At 38.4% G+C, this 24,184-nt stretch overlaps 2 long non-coding RNA genes across 8 annotated transcripts in view; one reads left to right on the forward strand and one right to left on the reverse strand.

Moving 5' to 3' along the window:
- LOC134808819 (uncharacterized) overlaps positions 1-13,485 on the forward strand; it is a 234,065-nt gene extending 220,580 nt beyond the window's left edge. Inside the window, exons 7-8 of the long non-coding RNA XR_010152635.1 lie at positions 3,749-3,889; positions 12,370-13,485. This is a non-coding gene — a long non-coding RNA (uncharacterized LOC134808819). The remainder of the gene's footprint in view (positions 1-3,748; positions 3,890-12,369) is intronic.
- LOC134808818 (uncharacterized) overlaps positions 1-24,184 on the reverse strand; it is a 243,714-nt gene that overhangs the window by 103,930 nt on the left and 115,600 nt on the right. The gene's annotated exons all lie outside the window — the stretch shown is intronic.

The raw sequence follows: 24,184 nt of genomic DNA on the forward strand, positions 1-24,184 counted from the left end.
TTTGAACAAAATAACATTTGTATGCCAATGACTCATAGACTTCTAGACATTCTAGAGTTGGAAGGAACCGTAAGAGCCATGAAGTCTAAAATACATGTCCAGACAACTATGTTTCAGTAACCATTCCTGTCGAAGAAAGTAAGGTGGAAAGTCATGGCCTCTCTTCTCTGTTCTCTGCTGACTGACTTACTACTCTGACTACTCAAGTTTGTTCTCTAAACATGACTCTAACAAATGCCCAACAGGCTCTCCTTGAATAGAGTTGCAGGAGGTTACAGAAATAATGAAAGGACATGAATCTTCTTCCCCTATGCAAACACGGGAACATGGCTCCCCTGGGTACAAGGAAGCCGGTGCTCACTAGGATCTGACATATGGAACACCACATTTAAAAATAACAAGACTGAAGATGCTGTATTGCTTTTACTTACCCCATCCATCCACCTCCTCACATCCTAAATCCCCTTATCATTTAATAAAGACAGCCACCTGTTTGGCTCAAGAACTTAAGCCAGCCTGGCTGAAGTGGAAGGGGGTTGGAGGGGGAGTGTAGACAGGGAACTACTCTGTGTGTGGTCTCTCCCACTGGACTTTCCGATTATGGTGAAGATAGAGGCAACTTGCTTCTTCTCCATCCCTATCCTCAGCTCTCAGTTTGAAGAAAACCTTCACATTGTTGCTGCTAACTGCTAATAGTATGATTCCATATCTCCAGCTTCTAATGGAGTTTAGAAAAGCCTTATGTTCTCTGTTAATATGAGTGTTTATCCAAGGATAATATGTCCCTTCACTTTCATCCAAAATCCCTGGGTGCTTATTAAACATCCAGACTCCAGGAGCCCATGCCAAACCCACTGAAATATAATCTTTGAGCATCTTGAACTATTTTAAAACTCCCTGGCAAATTATTTTACAAACAAAAGTGTGAGAACCTTAACCTCTCATTCCTCTGCATTTTTTTTCATTTTGGGTGTATCCTCACTGAACAAAACAGGTGGAAGAAACCACTTGAGAAGCAGAATGAGAATAAGAGGTGTGTCCAGGGGGAAAGGGGTATGGGACAGGCTGCTTCCTCAACTCCTAGTCTAAGCCTGGGACCAAAGGTGCACTTAAAAATCAGTAGTAGCACAGCCTTGTTCATGAGGCCAGGTGACTCCCTAGGGATTTAGAACTAAAGCTCTGCTTAGATTTAATGTATATTGACCTAAAGTTCATTTTGCACCATAGGTTGACCTAAAGTAACATTTTTCAATCTTGAGGTCAAGACCCACGGTGGCCATGAAATTAGTTCAGTGAACCATAGCCATCTTAAAAGAAAAATAATGTTATAATAATAATTGAATGAAAATATCAGAAACATTTTGCATTGTGAGAATAAGAATTTTTGTCTGAAAGTTCTGTTTCAGATGTATATGTGTGGGTGCATCCTGGGTTAAGAAGTTTTGTGTATTTCTTTATGTGGGTTGGAGTCAAAAAAGTTTCAAAATCATTGAACTAGAGAACCCAGAGTACCAATCTGTTAAAAGTTTGCATGTATTTACTTACAGTTCCCATTGTACAGATGGGAAGACTAAGGCTGAGATACAGTGGTACAATGAGGACTCTAAAGTATTTTAACCACAAAGTCCAATAGGCTAAAGACAGAGGACCAGGGAGAAAGTAAACATCATCTCATTGTTTGGTCCGCTTAGGTCCTGATTCACCATCTCTCTATGCCATTTAAACAACCTGACCCGCTAACCTGGCATTCCTCATCCCAATCTTTACCCCATGATGTCCTAAGTATATTATTGATAAGCATTTCTACATGGTAAAAGATCTTTGCATGAATTGCTATGCAGTGTTGTGTTTTTAATGCTGTTTGACAGGAACCTGTGAGGAGTTGATAGAGTCTTATTTGTTTAGCTCTTACTGAAGGTCAGAACCAAGATTCACTGCCCTCACTGCAGAAATGCCATTAATATTCACATCCTCTCTCCAATTTCAAAGGCTCCTTGTTAAGGGCTCTTCCAGGGGCTTTCAATGGCAGCTTTGTTTACTGCCTTAAGAATCTCTTCAAAAAATTAACCAATACCTACTTAATACATAAGACTCAGTTGGTGGCAAGTGACAGAAAACTAGACTCAAACTAGTTTAAGCAGAGAGAAGAACCCTATCCTTTCAAGTAAATTAAGCATGAGGAGGAGAGCTAGCTAGCCTCAGGTCTGGGCATGGCTGGGCACAAATGATAGAATCAGGATGGGGATTCTCTGCTGCCATGTTTCAGCTCTGCTTCCTGGATATTGAATCCACTCTCGGAGATGATCTCCCCTAGTGGTTACAACAAGATTACCAAAGCAGCCCCTAGCTTTGATTATCTTCCATTCTCACTCAGTATCATCAGCTTTGAGTGAGTGACCTGCCCATCCCTAAACCAATCACATAATCACTGTGGCTATGCAACGTGATATGATGATTGATGGAGCCCCACATAAGGACATTAGATTGAACTAAGGTGTACTCCCATCCTCACCCCATAGAAATAAATATGAGGAAGCAGTTACCAGAAGGCTCAATGGATCCTAGATGTTAGAAGTTCAGGCTGTGTTCTGTGTTAGGAACTCTAGGGCAGGATACCTTAACCTTGAAAAACTTACAATATAGGCTCAGTCATGTAGCAGTTACTCTGCGTGTGTGTTCTACATACAGCTTCAGGTGTTGAGCACCAGGAGAGATCTCTAAAGAAAACGCAAGCATTCTTTATGGGAAAATTTGCAGTCTAACATCAGAAAAAAAAAGCACATCATTAATAACTTTAAATTTCATGAGAAAAAATACTAAGTAAAATTCGTTCTTTTATCTGGTGGAAATTGTGGAAGGCAGAATATATAAAGTTCAAGCCAAACCTTTCAGCTTAGATAGGATTTGGATGCGATGGGAAGATATAAATTTTTCCATGTGATGAATCTACATAGATTGAACAAATATGGCAATGTAGGGGAGAAGCAGGAGGCTGAAACATTTGCTACTGCAGAGGGACAGTGTGAGAAGGAGAAAGATCCCCAAAGGGAGGGGCCAGTGTACCAAATGCCAGGCTTCTGTGGGATTGATATAGAGTAATTTCAGCTGTACAACAGGAAATCTACCAGGCAATATTGGGCTTAAGGGGGAAATCTGAGAGTAGGGGAAGTTATTCATCCATACAAGGCACTATATGAGCATATATTTTACAGGTGTAGCAGGAATGAAAAACAGGGAATGGTTATGAAGGTGACATCAGACACAGAGGTGATAGACTAGCAGTTCCTTAGACGGGGACAGTCCTGGCCAAGGGAAGTAAAAGTTGAGTTTATTCTCCACATTTTATGATAGCAAAAAGCATGGACCTTTGAGTGCTATTTACTCAAGGGAAATGTGTTTGGGAGTGAACATCTCTAAATTGTTTATTAGCAATTATCCTGGTTTTCTTGAGACTGATTTCCAGGAGAGTACAGAATTGCTACATGAGCAAGTTAATGCTTTGGATTGGAAATTTCTGCGAATTTGGAGTTAGTCCTACTTGAGTTCCATCCCAATTTTTGGGGGCTAGTCATCTACTATTATTTCCTTCCTTAAAAATGGATCTAAAAAAACAACACCGTAGGATTATTGTGAAGTTTGAGATTTGCATAAGCAATTCCCATTTAATAAATATTAACTAAATATTATATAATTCTTAGAGCAATACTAAAAATGACATTGACAATATCTTCATTTTATGTCATATAAGGAGATCAGTGAAGAAGAATGGGAATCAGAGGGAATGAGACTTAGTCAAGTTCTTTGCAGCTAGCAAATGGCAAAGCTAACATTGAGATCCATGCAGACGTGAGTGAAAGCCTGCACTGTTTTTGCTGCTCTCCACATTTGGGTAAGTGAAGTGACTTCTTAAATTTTAGAATCTAACATTTCACAAAGGCCTACCAATTGCCATCATTTAAATATTAGTTCATGATATCAGTGTTCTGGTCAAGGAACTATATATTATACATATCTCTGAGGTCACTTGGGGTTTTTAACATGACATAAGCATTTGTAATATTACATGATAACCTGAGTGAATGTATTGTATGTTGGAATAAAAACGCGTTCCAATGTCAATTAACATTTTGTTATACAGATGTTCCAAGATTGAAGAAGAAATATGCTAATTAATACCTCCCCCAAATCCTGGGATAAAAATGAAAGTATTATATTATCCACTTGATGATCAACACAAAAATTAGACAACAAATGAGAAGCTCCCCCTCCAGGCTTAATGAGTGATGGGTTTAGGTAAGGAAGTTGGTTAGAGTTGATCCTCCTCATACAGACATCTGTTACTAAACAATATTTTTTTTACCATCTTCTTTTTATTAGTATTATTATTAACTTTGATGGTGGCCAAACATTCTTGCTGTTTCCTTTGGGTCCTAGAGATATAAAACAACCAATATAAAATAGCTGTTATCCCAAATGCCAAACTATGGGGAAAGAGGATAATAAGATGGGCCAACGTATGGACAGGATGTAAAATGTTTGCAATCCCTTAGTGTCATAGAGAACAGGGAGGAATCCAAGCCTGTCTGGGGGTTGGGGGTACTGGGAGCACTCTCCTAGAGGATAAGGGGTTTTGGGGGCTTCCTGCTTGTATTTTGCTTATAAATGGCTTAAGTTTTTCTCTGCAAAGAGAGTTTGCCAACAAGATTGTAGCATCATTAAGACTTGATAGACATTCATAGATCTTTGTGTTGAAATGCAATCTTTTATTTTGCTTCAAAGATGTAAAATAAATGTCATCCAAATTACCTCCCATTTGTTTTCCCTTTAATTCTAGCTTTCTTGTTGAAAGGGTTAATGTGACCCTGTTACTAGGTAAAATTGAATAAAACTCTCTTTTTCCATGGTCCATAAGGCCCTGAATAGTCTGGCCTTCAGAGACGTTGTCTATCACTTGTTGCTCCACTTTCCTTCTCAGCAACATTCTCCCTCAGCAACACTGATTTCCTTTTATTTTCTTCTATTGCAGGACCTTTACACATTTTATTTCCTCTGCCTGAACGTTTCTCCCAACCCCTGCCTCACTGTCAATTACTCTTTATCGCACGACCCTGTGCATCTCCTCTGTATAATTATTGCTATGTGAGATTAGTTGATCTGTTTACTTTTTAACTAGTTAAAACTGATTGAATACTTATTATGTGTCAGCCAATTTCTAAGTATTTACAGTTATTAAAACCTTTGATCTTCATTATACTAACATAGAGTAGGTAACATAATTAACCTCCATATTTTTGACCAAGAAACTGAGACGTATTGAAGTTAATTACTCATAACTAGATAGTAAGTAGAAGGGCCTAGATTTGAACCTAGGAAGTCTCGATCCAGAGTCTCTTCTCTTAATTACAGTCATGTATGCCTCTCTGCCCTGTATATTATTTCTCTCTCACAATTTAAATTGAAAATTTTAGGGATTATTGTACTTGCATGCATTATGTCATTGTATTTTTATTTAAAATGCACACGTCAACTCAACGTTTCACAAATTTGGCTTTTCCCCATAGCTAACATATATCTGCTAACCAATAACTAACACATAACTAACTGCATATCAGGCATAGTTCTGTTTGTGTTAATATTTATAATCCAGAACCGAAAGGCAGGTTTTGTTAAAAAAAGAACTTAATTCATTGAAGAGCTTCAAATGACTATAGACCCATAAGCAAATGTTCAGCGTTAGTACTCATTAATGAAATTAGATACCATTTCCTACCTCTCTAATTAGCAAGGATGTAAAAATAAATAATATGCACTGTTGGCAGGAGTACAGGGAAAGGACTTTGTCATAGATTAGTGGTGGGAGGAAAAAATGTTGACAGCCTTAGTGCAATGCAAGTTTGGCAACACATAACCAAGGATTGCAAGTTTACCTTGGCCTTGGATGCAGAAGAAATTTATTTCTAGTAAATTAGTATTTTCTAAAAAAAGCAAAGAGTCAGACTAAGACCTGGGTTGAGAAATTTTCATGGTAGGACTGTGTTGTGTGTGTGTATGCATAAGTAAAATAAAATGATAATGATCATGTAAATATCCAACTGTAGCCAGTTAGTCATTTGAGCATTACTAGGTCCTTACTATATGTAAGACCCAAAGTAGGAACTGGGGATGTGGTAATGGATGAGTGAGGTAGGAGGGTAGCTGTTACCTTTTTGGGGTACAGTACATCTTGAAGTTGATCAAGTAAGTACTGTTAAACCCACAATGTGGAATGATAACTATGGCTATCACATTATAATGAGGACTTTCAAGAGCATACATTTTTTAACTTTTAAGTTCAATGGTACACATGCAGGTTTGTAATACAGGTAAACTCATGTCACGGGGGATTGTTGTACAGATTATTTCATCACCCAGGCATTAAGCCTAGTACCCATTAGTTATAATTCCTGATCTCTCCCTCCTCCCACTTTCCACCCCCTGGTATGTCCCAGTGTCTGTTGTTCCCCTGTGTGTGTTCATGTCTTCTCATATTTTAGCTCCCACTTATAAGTGAGAACATGTGATATTTGGTTTTCTTCCTGTTTTAGTTTGCAAGGGATAATGGACTTCAGCTCTATCCATATTCTTGCAAAAGACATGATCTCACTCTTTTTTATGCTCTAAGGTATATATGGAACACATTTTTTAACCCACCCTGCCATTGATCAGCACTTAGGTTGATTCCATGTCTTTGTTATTTTTAGTAGTGCTACGATGAACACATGTGCATATGTCTTTATGATAAAATTATTTATATTCCTTTGGCTATATACCAGTAATGAGATTGCTGAGTCAAATGGTAGTTCTGTTTTTAGGTATTTGAGGAAACATCACATTGTTTTCCACAATGGTTGAACTAATTTACACTCCCACCAGCAATGTATAAGAGTCCCTTTTTCTCCACAACCTCACTAGTACCTTATTTTTTGACTTTTTAATAGTAGCCATTCTGTCTGGTGTGAGATGTTATCTCTTTGTGATTCTGATTTGCATTTCTTTAATGATTAGTGATGTTGAGTTTTTTTCATGTGATTGTTGGCCACATGTATGTCTTCTTTTGAAAAGTGTCTGCTCATCCCCATTGCCTACTTTTTAATTCTTTTTTTTTTTGGAAATTTGTTTACATTTCTTAAAGATTCTGGATATTAGAACTTTGTCAGAAGCATAGTTCGCAAAAATTTTCTCCCATTCTATAGGTTGTTTACTGTGTTGATAGTTTCTTTTGCTGTGCAAAAACTCTTTAATTTAATTAGACCACATTTGTCCATTTTTTGCTTTTGTTGCAATTGCTTTCGGTGTCTTCATCATGAAGTCTTTATCCATTCCTATGTCCAGAATGGTATTGCATAGGTTATCTTTCAGGATTTTTATAGTTTTGGCTTTTACATTTAAGTCTTTAATCCATCTTCAGTTAATTTTTATATATTGTGTAAGGAAGGGGTCCAGTTTCAGTCTTCTGCAAATGGCTAGCCATTTATCCCAGCACCATTTATTGAATAGAGAGAATTTCCCCATTGCTTGTTTTTGTCAGCTTTGTAGAAGATCAGATAGTTGTAGGTGGTACAACCTTATTTCTGGGCTCTCTATTCTATTCCATTAGTCTATGTGTTTGTTTTTGTACCAGTACCATGCTATTCTGGTTACTGTAGTCTTGTAGTATAGTTTGAAGTTGTATAGTGTGATGCCTCCAGCATTGTTCTTTTTAGTTAGGATAGCCTTGGCTATTAGGGCTCTTCTTTGGTTCCGTATAAATTTTAAAATAGTTTTTTTTCTAGTTTTGTGAAGAATGTCATTGATAGTTCGATAAGAATAGCACTTAGTCTATTAATTGCTTTGGACAATATGGCTATTTTAACAATATTGATTCTATCCATGAGCATGGAATGTTTTTCCATTTGTTTGTGTCATTTTTTATTCCTTTGTACATCATTTTGTAATAATCCTCGTAGAGATCTTTCACTTCTCATGTGAGCCGTATTCCTAGGTATTTTATACTTTTTGTGGCAATTGTGAATTTGATTGCATTCCTAATTTGTCTTTCACCTTGACTGTTGTTAGTGTACAGGAGTGCTAGTGATTTTTTATGTTTATTTTGTATCCTGAGATTTTGCTGGAGTTGTTTATTAGCTTAAGGAGCTTTGGGCCACAACTCTGGGCCCAAATTTAGATGTAGGATCATGTCGTCTGCGAATAGGGACAGTTTGACTTCCTCTCTTTCTATTTGGATATGTTTTATTTCTTGCTCTGCCTAATTGCTCTGGCCAGGACTTCCAATACTATGCTGAATAGGAGTGGTGAGAGAGGGCATTCTTCACTTGTGTCAATTTTCAAGGAAAATGCTTCCAACTTTTGCCCATTTAGTATGATTTTGGCTGTGGGTTTATTATAGAGGGCTCTTATTATTTTGAGGTATGTTCCTTCAATACCTAGTTTATTGAGAGTTTTTAACATGAAAGGGAGTTGAATTTTATTGAAAGCCTTTTCTGCATCTATTGAGATAATCATATGGGTTTTGTCTTTAGTTCTATTTATGTGATGAATCACATTTATTGATTTGTGTACATTGAACCAACCTTGCATCCCAGGGATAAAGCCTACTTGATCATGATAGATACGCTTTTTGATGTGTTGCTGGATTCAGTTTTCCAGTGTTTTGTTGAGGATTTTCGCACCAATATTCATCAAGGATATTAGCCTAAAGTTTCGTTGCTGTTGTTGTGTCTCTGCCAGGTTTTGGTATCAGGATGATGCTGGCCTCATAGAATGAGTTAGGGAGGGGTCCCTCCTCCTCAATTATTTGAAATAGTTTCAGTAGGAATGGTACCAGCTCTTCTTTGTATATCTGGTAGAATTTGGCTGTGAATCAGTCTGGTCCTAGACTTTTATTTATTGGTAGGCTATTTTTTACTGATTCAATTCTGGAGCTCACTGTTGGTCTGTTCAGGGATTCAATTTCCTCCCAGCTTAGACTTGGGAATGCGTAGGTATCCAGGCATTTATCCTTTTATTTTAGATTTTCTAGTTTATGTGCAAAGAGATGTTCATAACATTTTCTGAAAATTATTTGTATTCTTTGGGTCAGTGGTAATATCCTTTTTATGCTTTCTAATTGTGTTTATTTGGATCTTCTTCTTTTCATCTTTATTAATTTAGCTAGTGATCATTTTATTTTTTCAAAAATCCAACTCATGAATTCATTCATCTTTTGGGTTGTTTTTGTGTCTCAATCTCCTTCAAGTCAGCTCTGTGTTTATTTCTCATCTTATGCTAGCTTTGGGGTTAGTTTGCTCTTACTTCTTTTGTTCTTTTAGCTGTGATGTTAGGTTATTAAATTGAAATCTTTCTAACTTTTTGATGTGGGCATTTTGCGCTATTAATTTCCCTCTGCATTGCCTTAGCTGTGTCCCAGAGATTCTGGTATATTGTATCTTTGTTCTCATTAGTTTCAAAGAACTTGATTTCTGCCTTAATTTCACTATTTACCAAAAGTCATTCCAGGAGTTATTCAATGTCCATATAAATGTTATGGTTTTGAGTGAATTTCTTTCTCTTGATTTCTAATTTGATGGTGCTGTAGTCCAAGAGAGTGGTTGTCATGATTTCAGTTATTTTGCATTTGCTGATGAGTATTTGCATTTGCTGAGGCATGTCCAATTATGTGGTCGACTTTAAAGTATGTGCCATGTGGTGATGAGAAGAATATATATCCTGTTGCTTTTGGGTGGAGAGTTCTGTAGATGTCTGTCAGCTCCATTTGAACCAGTGCTGAGTTCCGGTCCTGAATGTCTTTGTAATTTTCTGCCTGATGATTTGTTTAATATTGTCAGTGGAGTGTTGAAGTCCCCATTATTATTGTGTGGGAGTCTAAGTATCTTTGAAGGTCTCTTAGAACTTGCTTTGTGAATTCAGGTGCTCCTATGTTGGCTGCATATATATTTAAGATCGTTAGGTCTTCTTGTTGAATTGAACACTACCATTACAAGAGCATAAATTTTAAGTAATGACATTTAAATAATATTTAAATAACATTGATTAAGAACCTGTGGAAAAAGTTAGTGATGAAGTTAGATAGTAAATGAGTTTATGTTTGCATATAGCAGATAACATGTAGTACATATAAATACATAAACACACATATAGACAAAGAAAACCACAGATAGGAAATTACCAAAATGTTAATGGTGACTACACAGAAAGTGGAAATTTATAAATTTTTATTTTCCTTTTTCTACTCTAAGTTTTCTACTATGAAACAAATAGATTACTCAGGAAAATAATACTATTAACACCAAAAAACTCAACTAAAACAGGTGTTTATATAGATTGTCCACCAAACTTTTCTGTCCCAAGGCTGTTAAGTTTCTGCATCTGTTTGGAAGTGAGAAATCCATTTCTTCCCCAGCTCATTGGCTGGCAACTCATCCCTCTGAATCTAATAAAAACAGATGTCTGCCTCCAGAAACAATTAGGTCCCCTCACCTTGCAGTTTCTCCAGCATCCTCCCCTTCATTCATCACACGGTTTACTGCATCACGTTTTAATATTAGTTAGTTTGTTCTTAACTCTCCCCTATTCTACTGTGAGTTCTTAAAGAGGATGCAAGCATCCAAGTCATAGTTGGGACTCAGAATTTATAGAATTAGTTATAGCTAATTAGGTAATAATTAAATATATAAAGATAAAAACGAAGAAAACTCTGGTGATTAATACAAAATAGCACATCATTAAAAGAGAGGCCATTCTGCATATTTTTTTCAACTTTTATTTTAGATTCATGGAGTACATGTGCAGGTTTGTTGCAAGGGTATGTTGGGTGATGCTGAGGTTTGAACTTCGACTGATCTGATCACCTAGATAGTGAGTCTAGTACCCAATAGGGAGCTTTTCAACCCTTACTGCCCCTCCCTCTCTCGCCCCTTTTAAAGTCCCCAGTGTCTATTGTTTCCATCTTTATGCCCATGAGTACCCAATATTTAACTCCCACTTATCAGTGAGAATATGCAGTGTTTGGTTTTCTGTTTCTGTGTTAATTCGCTTAGGACAATGGCCTTCAGCTGCATCCATGTTGCTGCAAAGGACATGATTTCATTCTTTTTTATGTGTAGTATTGCATGGCATACATGTACCATATTTTAAAAATCCAATCCACTGTCTCGAATCTGACACAGCTGGGCCATGAGCCTGTCCCTGCCTCTATCTGTGTGATCATAGGCCAGTTGCTTATACCCTGGGTGACCTAAATTCCTCCTATGCAAATTGACTGTGTGATAGTGGTGAGAATGTTATAAATAACAGGAGTGAATTGTTTGACACATAGTAGGAGTTTACAGTATTCTGGGGGAATGTTATTTTCAAGTTTATATTCAATTTAGGAAATAGTTTATTGTCTTTTTTCATAGGCTCTGTCTTTGATTTTTAACTTCTAAATTAACTCATCAGTACTCATTTGACAGATTTTTAATTACGTGTCTTCAAAAAGTTGATGTTCTAGACTGGCTTTTTAAATGAACAAATAGCAAACTTTGTTTCAAAAAGAGGTTCTGTCTCTCTCTCTCTTTCTCTCTCTGTGTGTGTATGTGTGTGTGTGTGATTTCATTTATTCATACATGATTTTCTTATAAAATAATATCCTGCTGAAACCAGGCTCCTCTGTTTATAGATAAGAAAACGGAGGAAAGTAGAAGAAAGAATAGAATTTACTTTTACTTTTCATTACAAAACCATTTTTCAAACACTGTGCTAGGCACATTATATTCAGGCTCTTAATGCACTGCTGGTCCTCGTGTTTTGCATAAAGAAAGCCTGGAGAGCTTGGAGAGTTTCAGAGGAATCTGAAATAAAAATCGGTCTGTCTTGGCCCAAAATCAATGCTGAGAGAGATGAAGTGAGCTGAGATCTATGCCTCCTAACTTCCAGCCTTAGGTTGGTGCCTTCACATAATTTTGTAGCAGAGAAAAGAGCAGCCTGTGCTCCCACCCTCCCACCCTGTGCCTGCTAACCATCCTACTTGGATACATTGCTTCAATCTGTACCCCATTGTGAAGCCATGTCATTAACGAGACACCAGGAACAAACAGAAATTGTTCTTTCTCATGTGGCTCTGCTACAAGCTGCCTAATTGGGATTTATGGGTGCCCATGATAAAATTTCTGCATAATAAAATCCTGAGGTTTCTCTTGAACAAACAAAGCTTCAGTGACTGAATAGATGGGTCAAACACGCATCCAATTGCAAGTGTGTGTGTGTTGGGGACAGGAGAGAAAGGTTGTTTACACAAATTAGACCAATATGAAAGTCTACAGCTTTAAATAATGTCTGTTTTTGCCAATTCAGACCTGAAGTGGATTTTCTTCAAGCTTTTCACCCAGTATCCTTGAAGAGCCATTCACCATGTCTGGACCTTTGCGGTTTGTCTTCCTCAGTATCATCCTCATCTCTGATTCCTGAGTCTGATATATCAACTTGTGAGCCCAGCACAAATGGCATAATCCCAGTTGGATACCATCATTTTCTCTTCTTCAGTGAGGATGATAAGCAGCAACAACAATGATAATAATAAGCAGCAGCAACAATGAGGATTGTAACTCATCATCTTTGACTAGTGCCAAATAGGTAGGAGAAAGCCTTTTATTAATTAATCCTCATATCATCCAACTACAAGTAAGGCAAGGAGAAATGATCATCCAACTACAAGTAAGGTAATGAGAAATGATCTTCCTTTGTAAATGAGAAAAGTAATGCTCAGAGAGTGGAAGTAACTTGCCCAAGGCCAGGGAGCGAAAGCATAGCAGATCCAGTGTGTGTATGCCATTGTTTTCTGTAAGAAGTCTTTCACCATCACTTAAGATCTTTAACCAAATCTATTTATTAAAATGCTTGATTTAATTAGATATTGACAGAAACAACATAAACTATTAAATAGGGTATCTAGAAAGCCTCGAGGAAGAGAAAGCACATGAGCTTGGTTTGATCACCAAGGAGAATTTCTGTGAGTGACGCTGTGGAGACATTGGAAATGATGATTAAAGACATGAATATGCTTGACACATATAGAGAAGCCTGTGTTGCTGGAGTTTATAATATTATTGTTATCCTCACCCCAAACCAGATTTCCTGGTCTATGGATGTCACAACCATCAGCCTTGTTGTTCAGACCAAAACTTTAGGAGTCATTCGCAATTTATCTTTTTTTCTTTCGAGCCTATATTTAAACCATTGCCACCCACCAGAAATCCACTGATGAACCTACAATCATTTCTGGCTTCCAAGAGTGTGCAGCCTCCTGACAGTCACCCTCTTCTGCCTTCACCACCTTGCCTCACACTTTGCCGTCCGTAGGGTTGTGGGGTGAGGTTTCTAACAGGTAACCGACACAATGCTACCCTCTTCCTTAAAACCCTCCAATATAATTGAAGGTATTATGTAAGTTTTGTTCATTTTAGGTGTAACAGTGGCATTAAAGTTATGCTTTAAAAAGAGTTGTTGTATTTAGAATACTGAAAGTAGGAATATTTAGAGATGACATTTTATAATATCTGGTATTTCTTCAGAAGAGGTGGAAAAAGTGGATGCGGATATGAATATACAAATTTGTTTGCCAAAAGCTCAGGTGATTAATGACATTAACACAAGGCAACTTATTATGCTAGTTTATCAACTCATATTTGAAGTTGTTTATTTAAAAAATAAATAAATAAATAAACTGGTGGACTTCCACTGAAAGCTGAATACAACACAAATTCCCACCCATAGCCTACAAAGCGGTGTGTGATCTGGCCCATGCTTGCGGCTTGATGCTTCTTTCTCCCCATTGTTCCCTCTGTTCCTGATTCACTGACCTTTCTGGACTTTGAAAATGCCAAGCTCTTCCTATCTCAAGAGCTTTGGACCCACTCATTCTTCTGTTTGGCATTTCTTTCTCTTAACCTTGAGGTGTCCATTTCCTCTCAAATGAGGTCTCACCTCAAAGCAACCTCCATAGAGAGACCTTCTCTGATCACTGCAGAAAAATTATACAGCACACTCTCTCCACTCTCCACCATATTGTTCTGCTTTATCTTCTCAATATTTTAAAGCTATTCATCTGTTTCTTTACATGTTTTTTAGTCTACTCTATTACAATGTGACTCCCTTAAAGTCAGGGAATTCTATCTTGTTCATTCAGGTTATTCAGTATTAAAAGACTTGTTGAGGATTAGTAGTCATTCAGAACATACTGGCTGACAATTTGCAGTTCACTTACAGTGGTGCTCTAACTTCACAAACCCCAGTGAACTGTATTTATTGTCCTTACAATGACCAGACAGTGTCACTGGCATTTAGAGCCCAAGGAGTCATAGATACCAAAAGTCTTGCCAAGCATGGAGCACTGTCCCATCCAATGAAGAATTGTCCTGCCCCGAATTCCCATAATTCCATTTTAAAAACCTGGGCTACAGAATGGCATTTAGGGATGCTGATGTTGGCAGAAACTTGACATTACAGGGAGTCATGTGGAATAAAGCACTAGAGAAAAATCAGGATTAGACCAGGACAGGCCTTCTGAACACCATCATAAGGAATTTGAAATTTATTTTGGAAGTTGTATTCATTTTCCATTGCTGCCATAATACATGACCATAAAGTTAGTGGCTTAAAATAACGCAAATGTGTAATCCCATAGATCTGTAGGTCAGAAGTCCAGGTGGACCCATTTGAGTCCTCTGTACAGGGTCTTGCATGACCAAAATCAAGCCATGCTCTTATCTAGAGGCTCTGGAGAATTCATTTCCAAGCTCCAGAGGTTGTTGACTGAATTTGGCTCTTTGAGCCTATAAAACTTAGTTCTGTTTCCTTGGTGACATCAACGAGGGGCCTGACTTTGCTCTTAGGTGCTGCCCACAAACTTGGTCGTGCTCTCCAAGCAACAGAAGGTGGAGTCGCTCTCGTGCTTTGAATCTCTCTGGCTTCTGCCACAACACTAACTCCAGCTAGAGAAAGTTCTCTGCTTTTAAAGACCTGCATAATTAGGGGCCACCTGGATAATCCAGGTTATTTTCACTGCTTTAAAGTTTGTAACCTTAACTAAATCAGCAATGTCCTTTGTTCTGTTTAACATAACACAGTCACAGGTTTCAAGAATGAAGGACCGGGACACCTTTGGGCAGCCATTCTGCCTACTGTAGGAGTCACTGAATGTTCTAAAAGAGCTAAAACACATTGCCTAAATCCATTTAAATAAGTTTTTATTTCTCTGTGGGTATTTGTTAGCAATAGGCTTCCTACTCCTCTAGGAACTATGGCAGTGAAGCCTGCAGGGACTCTGCTGGGAAAGCCATTATAAACCAGCAGCTGAATGTCAATCCAAGTGATACTGTAGCCCCAGCTCCAAATAGATAAAGCAGAGAAAGAGGGAGTGTGTCTCCTTCCACAAACAGTGGGTCTCAGCTGTGTCCCCATTTCTGGGAATTTATGAGTAAAGCACATGCCAGGGGGCATGGAGAGCTTCTCTCCCAGAAGCAGATGCTGCTGATCCCCACAAAGAAGCCACCTCACTCTTCAGTCCTCCCAGATACTGCCTGCCAGATGGCCACAGCTGAATTCACAGCTGAGTAGATGTCTGCTGTTGGCACCAAATACGCTTCTGTGGGACTGGTTAAGGACCCGAGGTTGTATGGTGGGGCTTCAAATACACACAAAGAATAAAAACACTCGGGGAGTGCCAGGCACTGTGCTAAGCACTTTGCAGGCGTTAACTCAACCTTCACAATATTATCATGTGGATGGTGTTATTCTCATGCTCATTTTATACAGGGAGGGACCAAGGCTTAGAAAGGTTGAGTAGCTTACCAAAGGTCATAGAACCAGCAACCTGCAGAACTTGTGTTTGAACAGAAGCAGTTCTTTCTCCTGAGTCTGTGATTTTAGACACTGCACTAGCTGATGCTGCACGCACCTCATGTCAAGAAATTTTTAGCCCTCTTCTCCAGTCTCCATAGCATCCAATCTCATTTTGCACCAGCTCAGATATGCCCAAATCTGAGCAGTTGCCAGCTGATGTACTACCCTCATTTACAGATCAGTGACCCAGAATATTTCCCTCCTATGGCATGGCACGTAAAGCTGGTGAGTGGAAAATTGAAGCTGATGCCAAAAAGGATGTATATAGCCAAGGTAACATGGAGAATTGAAGCTAAATGTAGAATGGAGCCAGACGAGGGTGCAAAGTGAGAGAAAGCAATGTCTGACTCTAGACTCACCCTAGGAATTGTGAGTAGCCAGTATGAAGTTGTGCATACAGGGGAGATACTGTCATCCGGAGATACTGTGAACAAATACTATATGGGTTTTTTATTGTGTGCTGGGGACTAAATTATGCCCATTACACAGATTCTATCATTTGTATAAGAAAACTTATCCCTGGTTTATAGATGGAGAGCCTAAGAGTGAATGACTTATCCTGCTCCAGGTATCACAGCAGAGTATGCATCATAAAATGATGCCCACAGGTTAAGGGCAGTCCATGTTTACACCAGACATGGGATACATTTTATAAATGATTATTGATTGAATAGAATGAATCAAATTAAGAAAAGTAAAGACATTAGAGAGAGGATAAGACCTATTGTTCAACTGCCAAATCAGAAAAAGAGAAAGTTATGATAACATATGGTACCTAGTGCAGAGTGAATGATGAGGATAGATTACGAGATTAAGTTAAGCCAAGTCCAAGGTGTTCTTAGATGGATTCATTTAGGAGTGAAATGTGGCTGCAACTTGGATCACTCCTCCCACTTACTATCAGACGTTTACTGCAGGTGCCAGGGGCTGGACTCATCTAGAGGTTCCATAAACCACCCATCTAGCACTTAATGCTGGCTGTAGCTTGAGAATCTAGAAGAGATTACCAGTCTGACCACCTACACGTAGACTCTTCATGTGACCTGAGCTTCCTTACAATATGGTGGTTGCATTGCATAGGCAAGCATCCTGAGAGACAGAGAGACAAGCTGAAGCTGTATTATAACTTTACTTCAGAGTCACATAACTTACTCCGTTGGTCAGAGCAGTTACTTCTCACTCAGATTCCAGGAAAAAAGACATAGCTCCACCTCTTGAAGCAGGGTGGCAAGGCTCTGGAAGATCATAAGAGAAAGAAAATATTACTGTGGCCACTTTTGGAGAATATAATCTGCCACACTTTCTGACATCCAAATCCCTATGAATACAATCCATCTATTTTTTACAAAAAGAAGCTAGGAAAATAACTTTTTTTACATTAATCTCTTACCAGTATTCCAGCACATCTAAATTTTGAAAATACTATGTTTTGAGATTTTAAAGAGAGATTGGATTAGAAATAGGTCTACATTGATTCCAATTTCAATGTCATATGCAAGCCTAACCTTAAAAATTAGAAAATAAAAGAGCGGATTTTTATTAAGCAAGTGTGATAAATCCTCAATGAATCACTAAGGTTTTTTGCATGATATGCATTTCCTCATTCTCCCTTGTGTTTGGAAATTTGCAACTATGTTTTTCTTTCTAATTCAAACATAACTCTTAAAGAAAATATGTAACTGGCCTCTCTTTGGCCCAGTTTCCTCATCTGTAAAATGAAAAAGATAAGCAATTCATAAAGTGCACTCATTGGCATGCTACTTAGGATAACATAGAAAAAGGTCTTTTGATTGAGTAATTTGAGTACGACAGATTTTTTGTTGTTGTTGTAGGATTTCTAAGATGCTTGAAGATTTCCCTCAAACCCTTTTTGACCATGGACTTTGTTTGCAAGATCACTTTAAGGGACTGAAAATCCCTGGACCAAACTTTGAAACATACAGGGATAGGCAAGCCATTCTTAATTTGTGTTTCTGTAGGACACAGTGTTCAATATAAACAAGAATGGTAATCATTCTCCCAAAGGACAGAGAGGAACAAATGAAGAGAATTTACTCAATTTTACATGTTAGTCTCCTTATTGATTTCTAATTGTTTTGGCACCTGTTACGTCTTCCTCTTTTAAAATCAATTTTGAGGTGGCGTTTTCCCAACCTTGCTTCCTAGTAATAACAGTTGCTATTTTTTTTATCTCAAGCCCTTATTATGGTTCAGCAACAATTTGAACATGTTCCATGTATTCTTCATTGAATTCTCCTAAAGACTCTAAAAATTAGACATATTACTATCCCCATCGTATTTCCAGATGATGAAACTGAGGCTTAGAGATATTAAGGAACTCGTCAAAGGTCACAGATAAAGGGTAGAGAAAGATTTGAAATCAGATCTTGAGAAGTGCAATGAATTATGCTAATAATTATGCAATTTTGCCTTTTTGTCACACAGCTACCACTGCAAAAATAATGGGCCAGCGCAGTCTACAGATTACTCACATTATTATAATAATAACTAATCCCATGTCCCAGCTCACCTAGCTCTCCAATTCCTTACCTATTTCCAAACTTCTCAGACTGTTGCCCTCTGAGCTGGATGCTACTGCGGCTGCCACTGCTGTTACTACTGATAATGGTGATAGCTTATTTTATTATTTATTAATTTACTGCCATCAATTTATTATTTATTTTTATTATGGTGTTGTTGGCTCTAAAACCTGACTTTTGATGCCACTTTTCTAGCTTCAGTTCTGGCTTCCTTTCTCATAGAATTTAAACTTAAAATACAGCATTTTGCAGCTCTAAAACCACATCTGATCCACCCCAGCCACAGGACACTTCCTCTCGGCGCTGGCTGTCCATGAAGTTGTCGTTGTTTCGTCCAATGTAGCCTACAAACACCATTTGTGTTCCAAACCCCCTAGGGGCTCCTGTATCGTGTTTCACGCAGCACACCATGACATTAATTCACACTGCCATGGAAGCAAGATTGAGAGTCAGGGCTAAGTGATTTACTCAACAAGTATTTGTTGAACATCTTCTGTATAATGAGCACTGTGCTGGGAATACAGGGTGAGCAATGAAACCGGCAGTCTAGCAGGGGAGACCAGTGTCAGCGCCATACCCATGCAAGTGGGTTTATAAATACAACTGAGAAAAACAGCCTGAAATAAAGGAACAGGCATCCATGAGCCTGTAAACCAAAGGAACCTGATTTTCTTTAGTGGGAGAGAGAAATCGTGTTTGAGAGAAGGATCCTATGGTTGACATCTGAAGGACAAGTCAAGGTGGAATTATGCAACATGCCAAAGGAGGGAAAAGGGTCAGCAAGAGCAAGGACCCAAGGGTGCATTGAAGCTCACACTCTGGGGAGTAGACGCTGAGTAGTGCAGCTAACAGAAAATAACATGATCTGATTCATACCTCTCTTTCCATTTAGATTCACATAGGCTAAGAACAGGATCTTACTATGAAAACAGTTGGGTGCCACTGGAAGTCCCAAGCGGAAAAATGAAATGAACTAAATTGCATTTAAAAAAATCACTTTGGCTGCAACTTCAGGAGAGAATTGGAGGGAGCCAGGGTAGATCTGAGGAGACTAAATGCAGTGCAATAGAAGGCTATTGACAACAGATCTCTAAGGGTTTTTTCCTGCTCTTATATTAGATGATTTCATGTTTATCCAGCAGAAATGGTAGACATTATTGGCCTGCATTTATTTGAAATGAAAACTAATTTATATTGCATTGTTATACGACTGCTCAGTAGATGTATCTTATTTGAAAATGTGTATCCTATTTCTACCCTGTAAAACTCTTTCTACAGTTAGGGCACATTTCATTGATTACAATTGTTAAAGACGAAGCTGAACCGATGAATTTTTTTTTAAAGTCAAAGATGTGTACATGTGTGTATCCTAGTTTGTAAAATAGAAACGTCCTTGAAGTGAAGTGGAGTGGACAGGAGAGAAATACACATTTTTGGAGGCATTTATTCACTAAATAAGTATTTGTTGAGACTATTTATTAAACACCTACTGCATGTTCAGCACTCCCCCACCCTCTGGGATATAATAGAAAGACGAAATGAAACAAATTAGGCCTCTCCCCATTTCTTTCTGTCTTTGCCTGCCTGCCTCTCTCTCTCTCCCATTTTCTTTCCTTCTTCAAAATTTAAATTTGTTAAAAAGAATGCAGGGTTTTCCAGGCACAGATATATGACTTTTAATTCCAGCTGTGACTTTTAATTCCTTGAACACGTTACCTTTCTGATACTGAGGTTCCTTATTTGTAATTCAAGGAGAATAATATCTAAGAGTGTTTGGTCTGAGCATCTTCTAAGGACTGAGATAACATGTTCCAATCATCTAATACAGTATCTGGTACATATTTTCAAACTTAATATAAAACTCAGGCTCCCAAATTTAGATTATACCATAAAAGATTTTACACTCATATTCATATTTGATAATAATTTTACTGACTCCACAAAAAAACACTACACCCTTTACTTACCAGTTTTGGATATTTTAATACTTTAAAAACATTTATATCTGGCCAAACCATTTTAAATTATGATTCTAAGTGATGATGCAAAATACTTTAAGTTATACCAATATTGTGCTATTTTCTTCTTTGTAATCTTGAAGACTATGAAAAGTAAATGCATATAAACACATGTGAAAGCATGTATATAAATATATATAGATATATAATATACAGACACAATTGTGTCTACATATAGGCAGAAATACACACACACACACACACACACTCACACACACCAGCAATGTGGGAAATGCCTTTGATATTTCCAGTGGTTTACACTTTGAATGTACAGTATTATCAAAGGATTGAAGTAATTTCTGAAGCCTTGAAATAGTGATGCTGCTGTCAATTTAATCCCCACTTTATCCACTACTTCTGCCCCAGGCTTTAAAATACAGCATTGTTCATGGGTAATTTCCCACTACTTCCTGCTGCTAACAAAATGGATACTTTCTTTAAACTAGAAAACACACTGTCTGGCATTACTCACTTCAATTGGCAATGGGTTTCATATGATCAAAGTCACCGCCTGCGGACAGACAGCTCCTACCCCTTTGAAACAAATCTCAGTGGTCTCTAATTCACAGGCTTGTATCTACCAAGATGTAAATATTTACCTTTCCCTAGAGTAGCAAGTACTGTAAGTGCCTAAATATAAGTCGATCTTCTGTTTTCTCAATATGGAATTTTTTTTTAAACTCTATCATCAGCCTAATTTATTAAATTTATAAATTTAGTTGTAGACTCTTTTATCATTCAAATGAAACATCAAACTTTTTTCATCCTTGGGATAAATGTCTTTGGGTCATTTAACACTGTTCTCCAAAGCACACCATTTTCACTTCCATCGAAGGTACCTAAGTGAGAGAGGCTTTGAATCCTATACAATGATGCCACTCTCCAAATTAACCACTCGTACAATAAGCTCTACTGTTTTCTATGCTTCTCCATTCATCTGGTAAGCACAACTTTGTGACCTCCGCAATGTAAGTATTTTATTTTAAAAGTCATCTTTAAAAGGCTTGTTTACAACATCATCTAAACTTGCAGTTTTGAGGTCAGAGCCCCAGTAATAATTATTAAATTGTGTTACATTTCCTTGTATTTTTTTTGTTTGTTTTTTCACTGATTCTGCCACTGACCTCTTTAAGCAATCCAAACTAGTATTGATTGAGGTCCTCTCAGGCTAATGTGCAGTACTTTGTTCAAGATACAGTCATTGAGAAAGTGCTTTGTAATGTGAGATCTTTTATTTACACTGAAAAATATGAATATTTTCCAGTTGGGGTTATGTGTACTGGCGGAAAAGCCTTAACTTCCTATGTAGACATTTATGGTTCATTGCATAAATGTCATAATGCTCTCCTGTGCTTTTAACAAGCAATTTCTTTGTAATACTTTATGGCATTCTTTTGTGCTGATGCCAGCCTCTGTCTTTTGCAACTCTGCTTTATAAACAACCTCTTTTGTAAACCATTCTGTGACTTGCTGAAGTGCACATAGTCATCTGTGTAGTACTCGCTATTTTTCAAGAATTGAAATTAAGGCTTCTCATTTATTTTTCAAATCTCACTAGACACTCACAACTATTTGTTGTGACATTTCTATTCTCTCCACATTGCAGATGAGAAAAATTAAGCCTCAGAGATATCAGGTAACCTGTCAAATGTCACAGACCCAATCAGTAACACTTGAGCCTCAACCTCGGATCTACCTGATTCCAGAATTTTACCTGTTTATTTGAATATAGTGTATACAAGTGGTCCTATCATGTTTATAGAAGAAGCAGTTTTAGATATTTCTTAGAAAGAGAAAGATTGTTTTGTAGTTTGGAATAGTATAACTCAATTGTCCTCTGTTTCTGTTTTTCAAAAACCAAAGAAGGATGGCCCCACAATTTCACTTTAGGTGTTGAAATCAGAGAAATAAAAACATATGTTGACACAAAAACATACATACAGGCTCTTGGCAGCTAATATGGTTTGACTGTGTCCCTACCCACATCTCATCTTGAAGTTCCCCACGTGTTGTGGGAGGGCCCTGGTGGGAAGTAATTGAATCATGGGTGCAGGTTTTTCCTGTGCTGTTCTTGTGATAGTGAATAAGTCTCATGAGAATTGATGGTTTTTTGAAAGGGCAGTTCCCCTGCACTTCTCTCTTGGCTGCCACCATGTAAGATGTGCCTTCGCTTCTCCTTCACTTTCCACCATGATTTTGAGGCCTCCCCAGCCATGTGAAACTGTGAGTCCATTAAATCTCATTTTCGTTATAAATTACCCACTCTTAGGTATGTCATTATTAGCAGCAAGAGAATAGACTAATACAGTAGATTGGTACCAGGAGTAGGAGTACTGCTGTACAGATACCTGAAAATGTGGAAGCAACTTTGGAACTGGGTAACAGGCAGAGGTTTGAAGAGTTTGGAGGGGCTCAGAAGAAGATAGGAAAACATGGGAAGGTTTGGAACTTCCTAGAGACTTGTTGAATTGGCTTTGACTAAAATGTTGATCGTGATATGGACAGTAAAGTCCAGGCTTAGGTGGTCTCATATGGAGATGAGGAACTTGTTGGGAACTGGAGTAAAGGTCATTCTTGCTATGCAAAGAGGCTGGTGACATTTTCCCCCTGACCTAGAATGCTATAGAAATTTGAACTTGAGAGAAATGATTTAGGAAGAAATTTCTAAGTGACAAAGCATTCAAGAGGAAGCAAAGCATAACAGTTTGGAAAATTTGCAGCCTGATGATGCAATAGAAAAGAAAAACTCATTTTCTGAGGAGAAATTCAAGCTGGCTGCAGAAATTTGCATAAGTAACAAGCATCCAAATATTAATTGCCAAGATGATGAGGATAATGTCTTTAGGGCATCCAGAGACCTTCATGGCAGCTCCTCCCATCACAGGCCCAGAGGCCTAGGAGGGAAAAACGGTTTTAAGGGCCAGTCCCAGGGCCCCCCTGCTGTGTGCAGTCTCAAGACTTGGTGCCCTGTTTCCCAGCTGCTCTAGCCATGGCTAAAAGGAGCCATGGTACAGCTCAGGTTGTGGCTTCAGAGGGTGCAAGCCCCAAGCCTTGGCAGTTTCCCCATGGTGTTGGGCCTGCAGATACACATAAGTTAGGAATTGAGGCTTGGGAACCTCTGCCTGGATTTCAGAGGATGCATGGAAATGCCTGGATGTCTAGGCAGAAGTGCGCTGCAGGGGTGGGGTCCTCATGGAGCACCTCTGCTAGGGCAATGTGGAAGGGAAATGTGTGGTAGGAGCCCCCACACAGAGTCCCCACTGGGGCACTGTTTGGTGGATCTGTGAGAAGAAGGCCACTATCCTCCAGACCCTAGAATAGTAGATCTACCAACAGCTTGCACTGTGTGCCTGGAAAAACTGCAGACACTCAACACCAGCCCTTAAAGGCAGCTGGGAGGGGGCTATACCCTGCAGAGCCACAGGGGTGGAGCTGCCCAAGGCCATGGGAATCCACCTCTTGCATCAGCATGACCTTGATGTGAGACATGGAGTAAAAGGAGATCATTGTATCTAGGAAGTAACTAACTTGCTTTTGATTTTACAGGCTCATAGGTTAAACAGACTTGCCTTGTCTCAGATGAGACTTTGGACTGTGCACTTTGTAGTTAATGCTGAAATGAATTAAGACGTTGGTAGACTATTGGGAAGGCATGATTGGTTTTGAAATGTGAGGACATGAGATTTGAGAGGGGCCGGGAATGGAATGATA

The sequence above is a fragment of the Pan troglodytes genome, chromosome 18 (genome assembly GCF_028858775.2).
Source record: "Pan troglodytes isolate AG18354 chromosome 18, NHGRI_mPanTro3-v2.0_pri, whole genome shotgun sequence".
NCBI classification, from domain to species: domain Eukaryota; kingdom Metazoa; phylum Chordata; class Mammalia; order Primates; family Hominidae; genus Pan; species Pan troglodytes.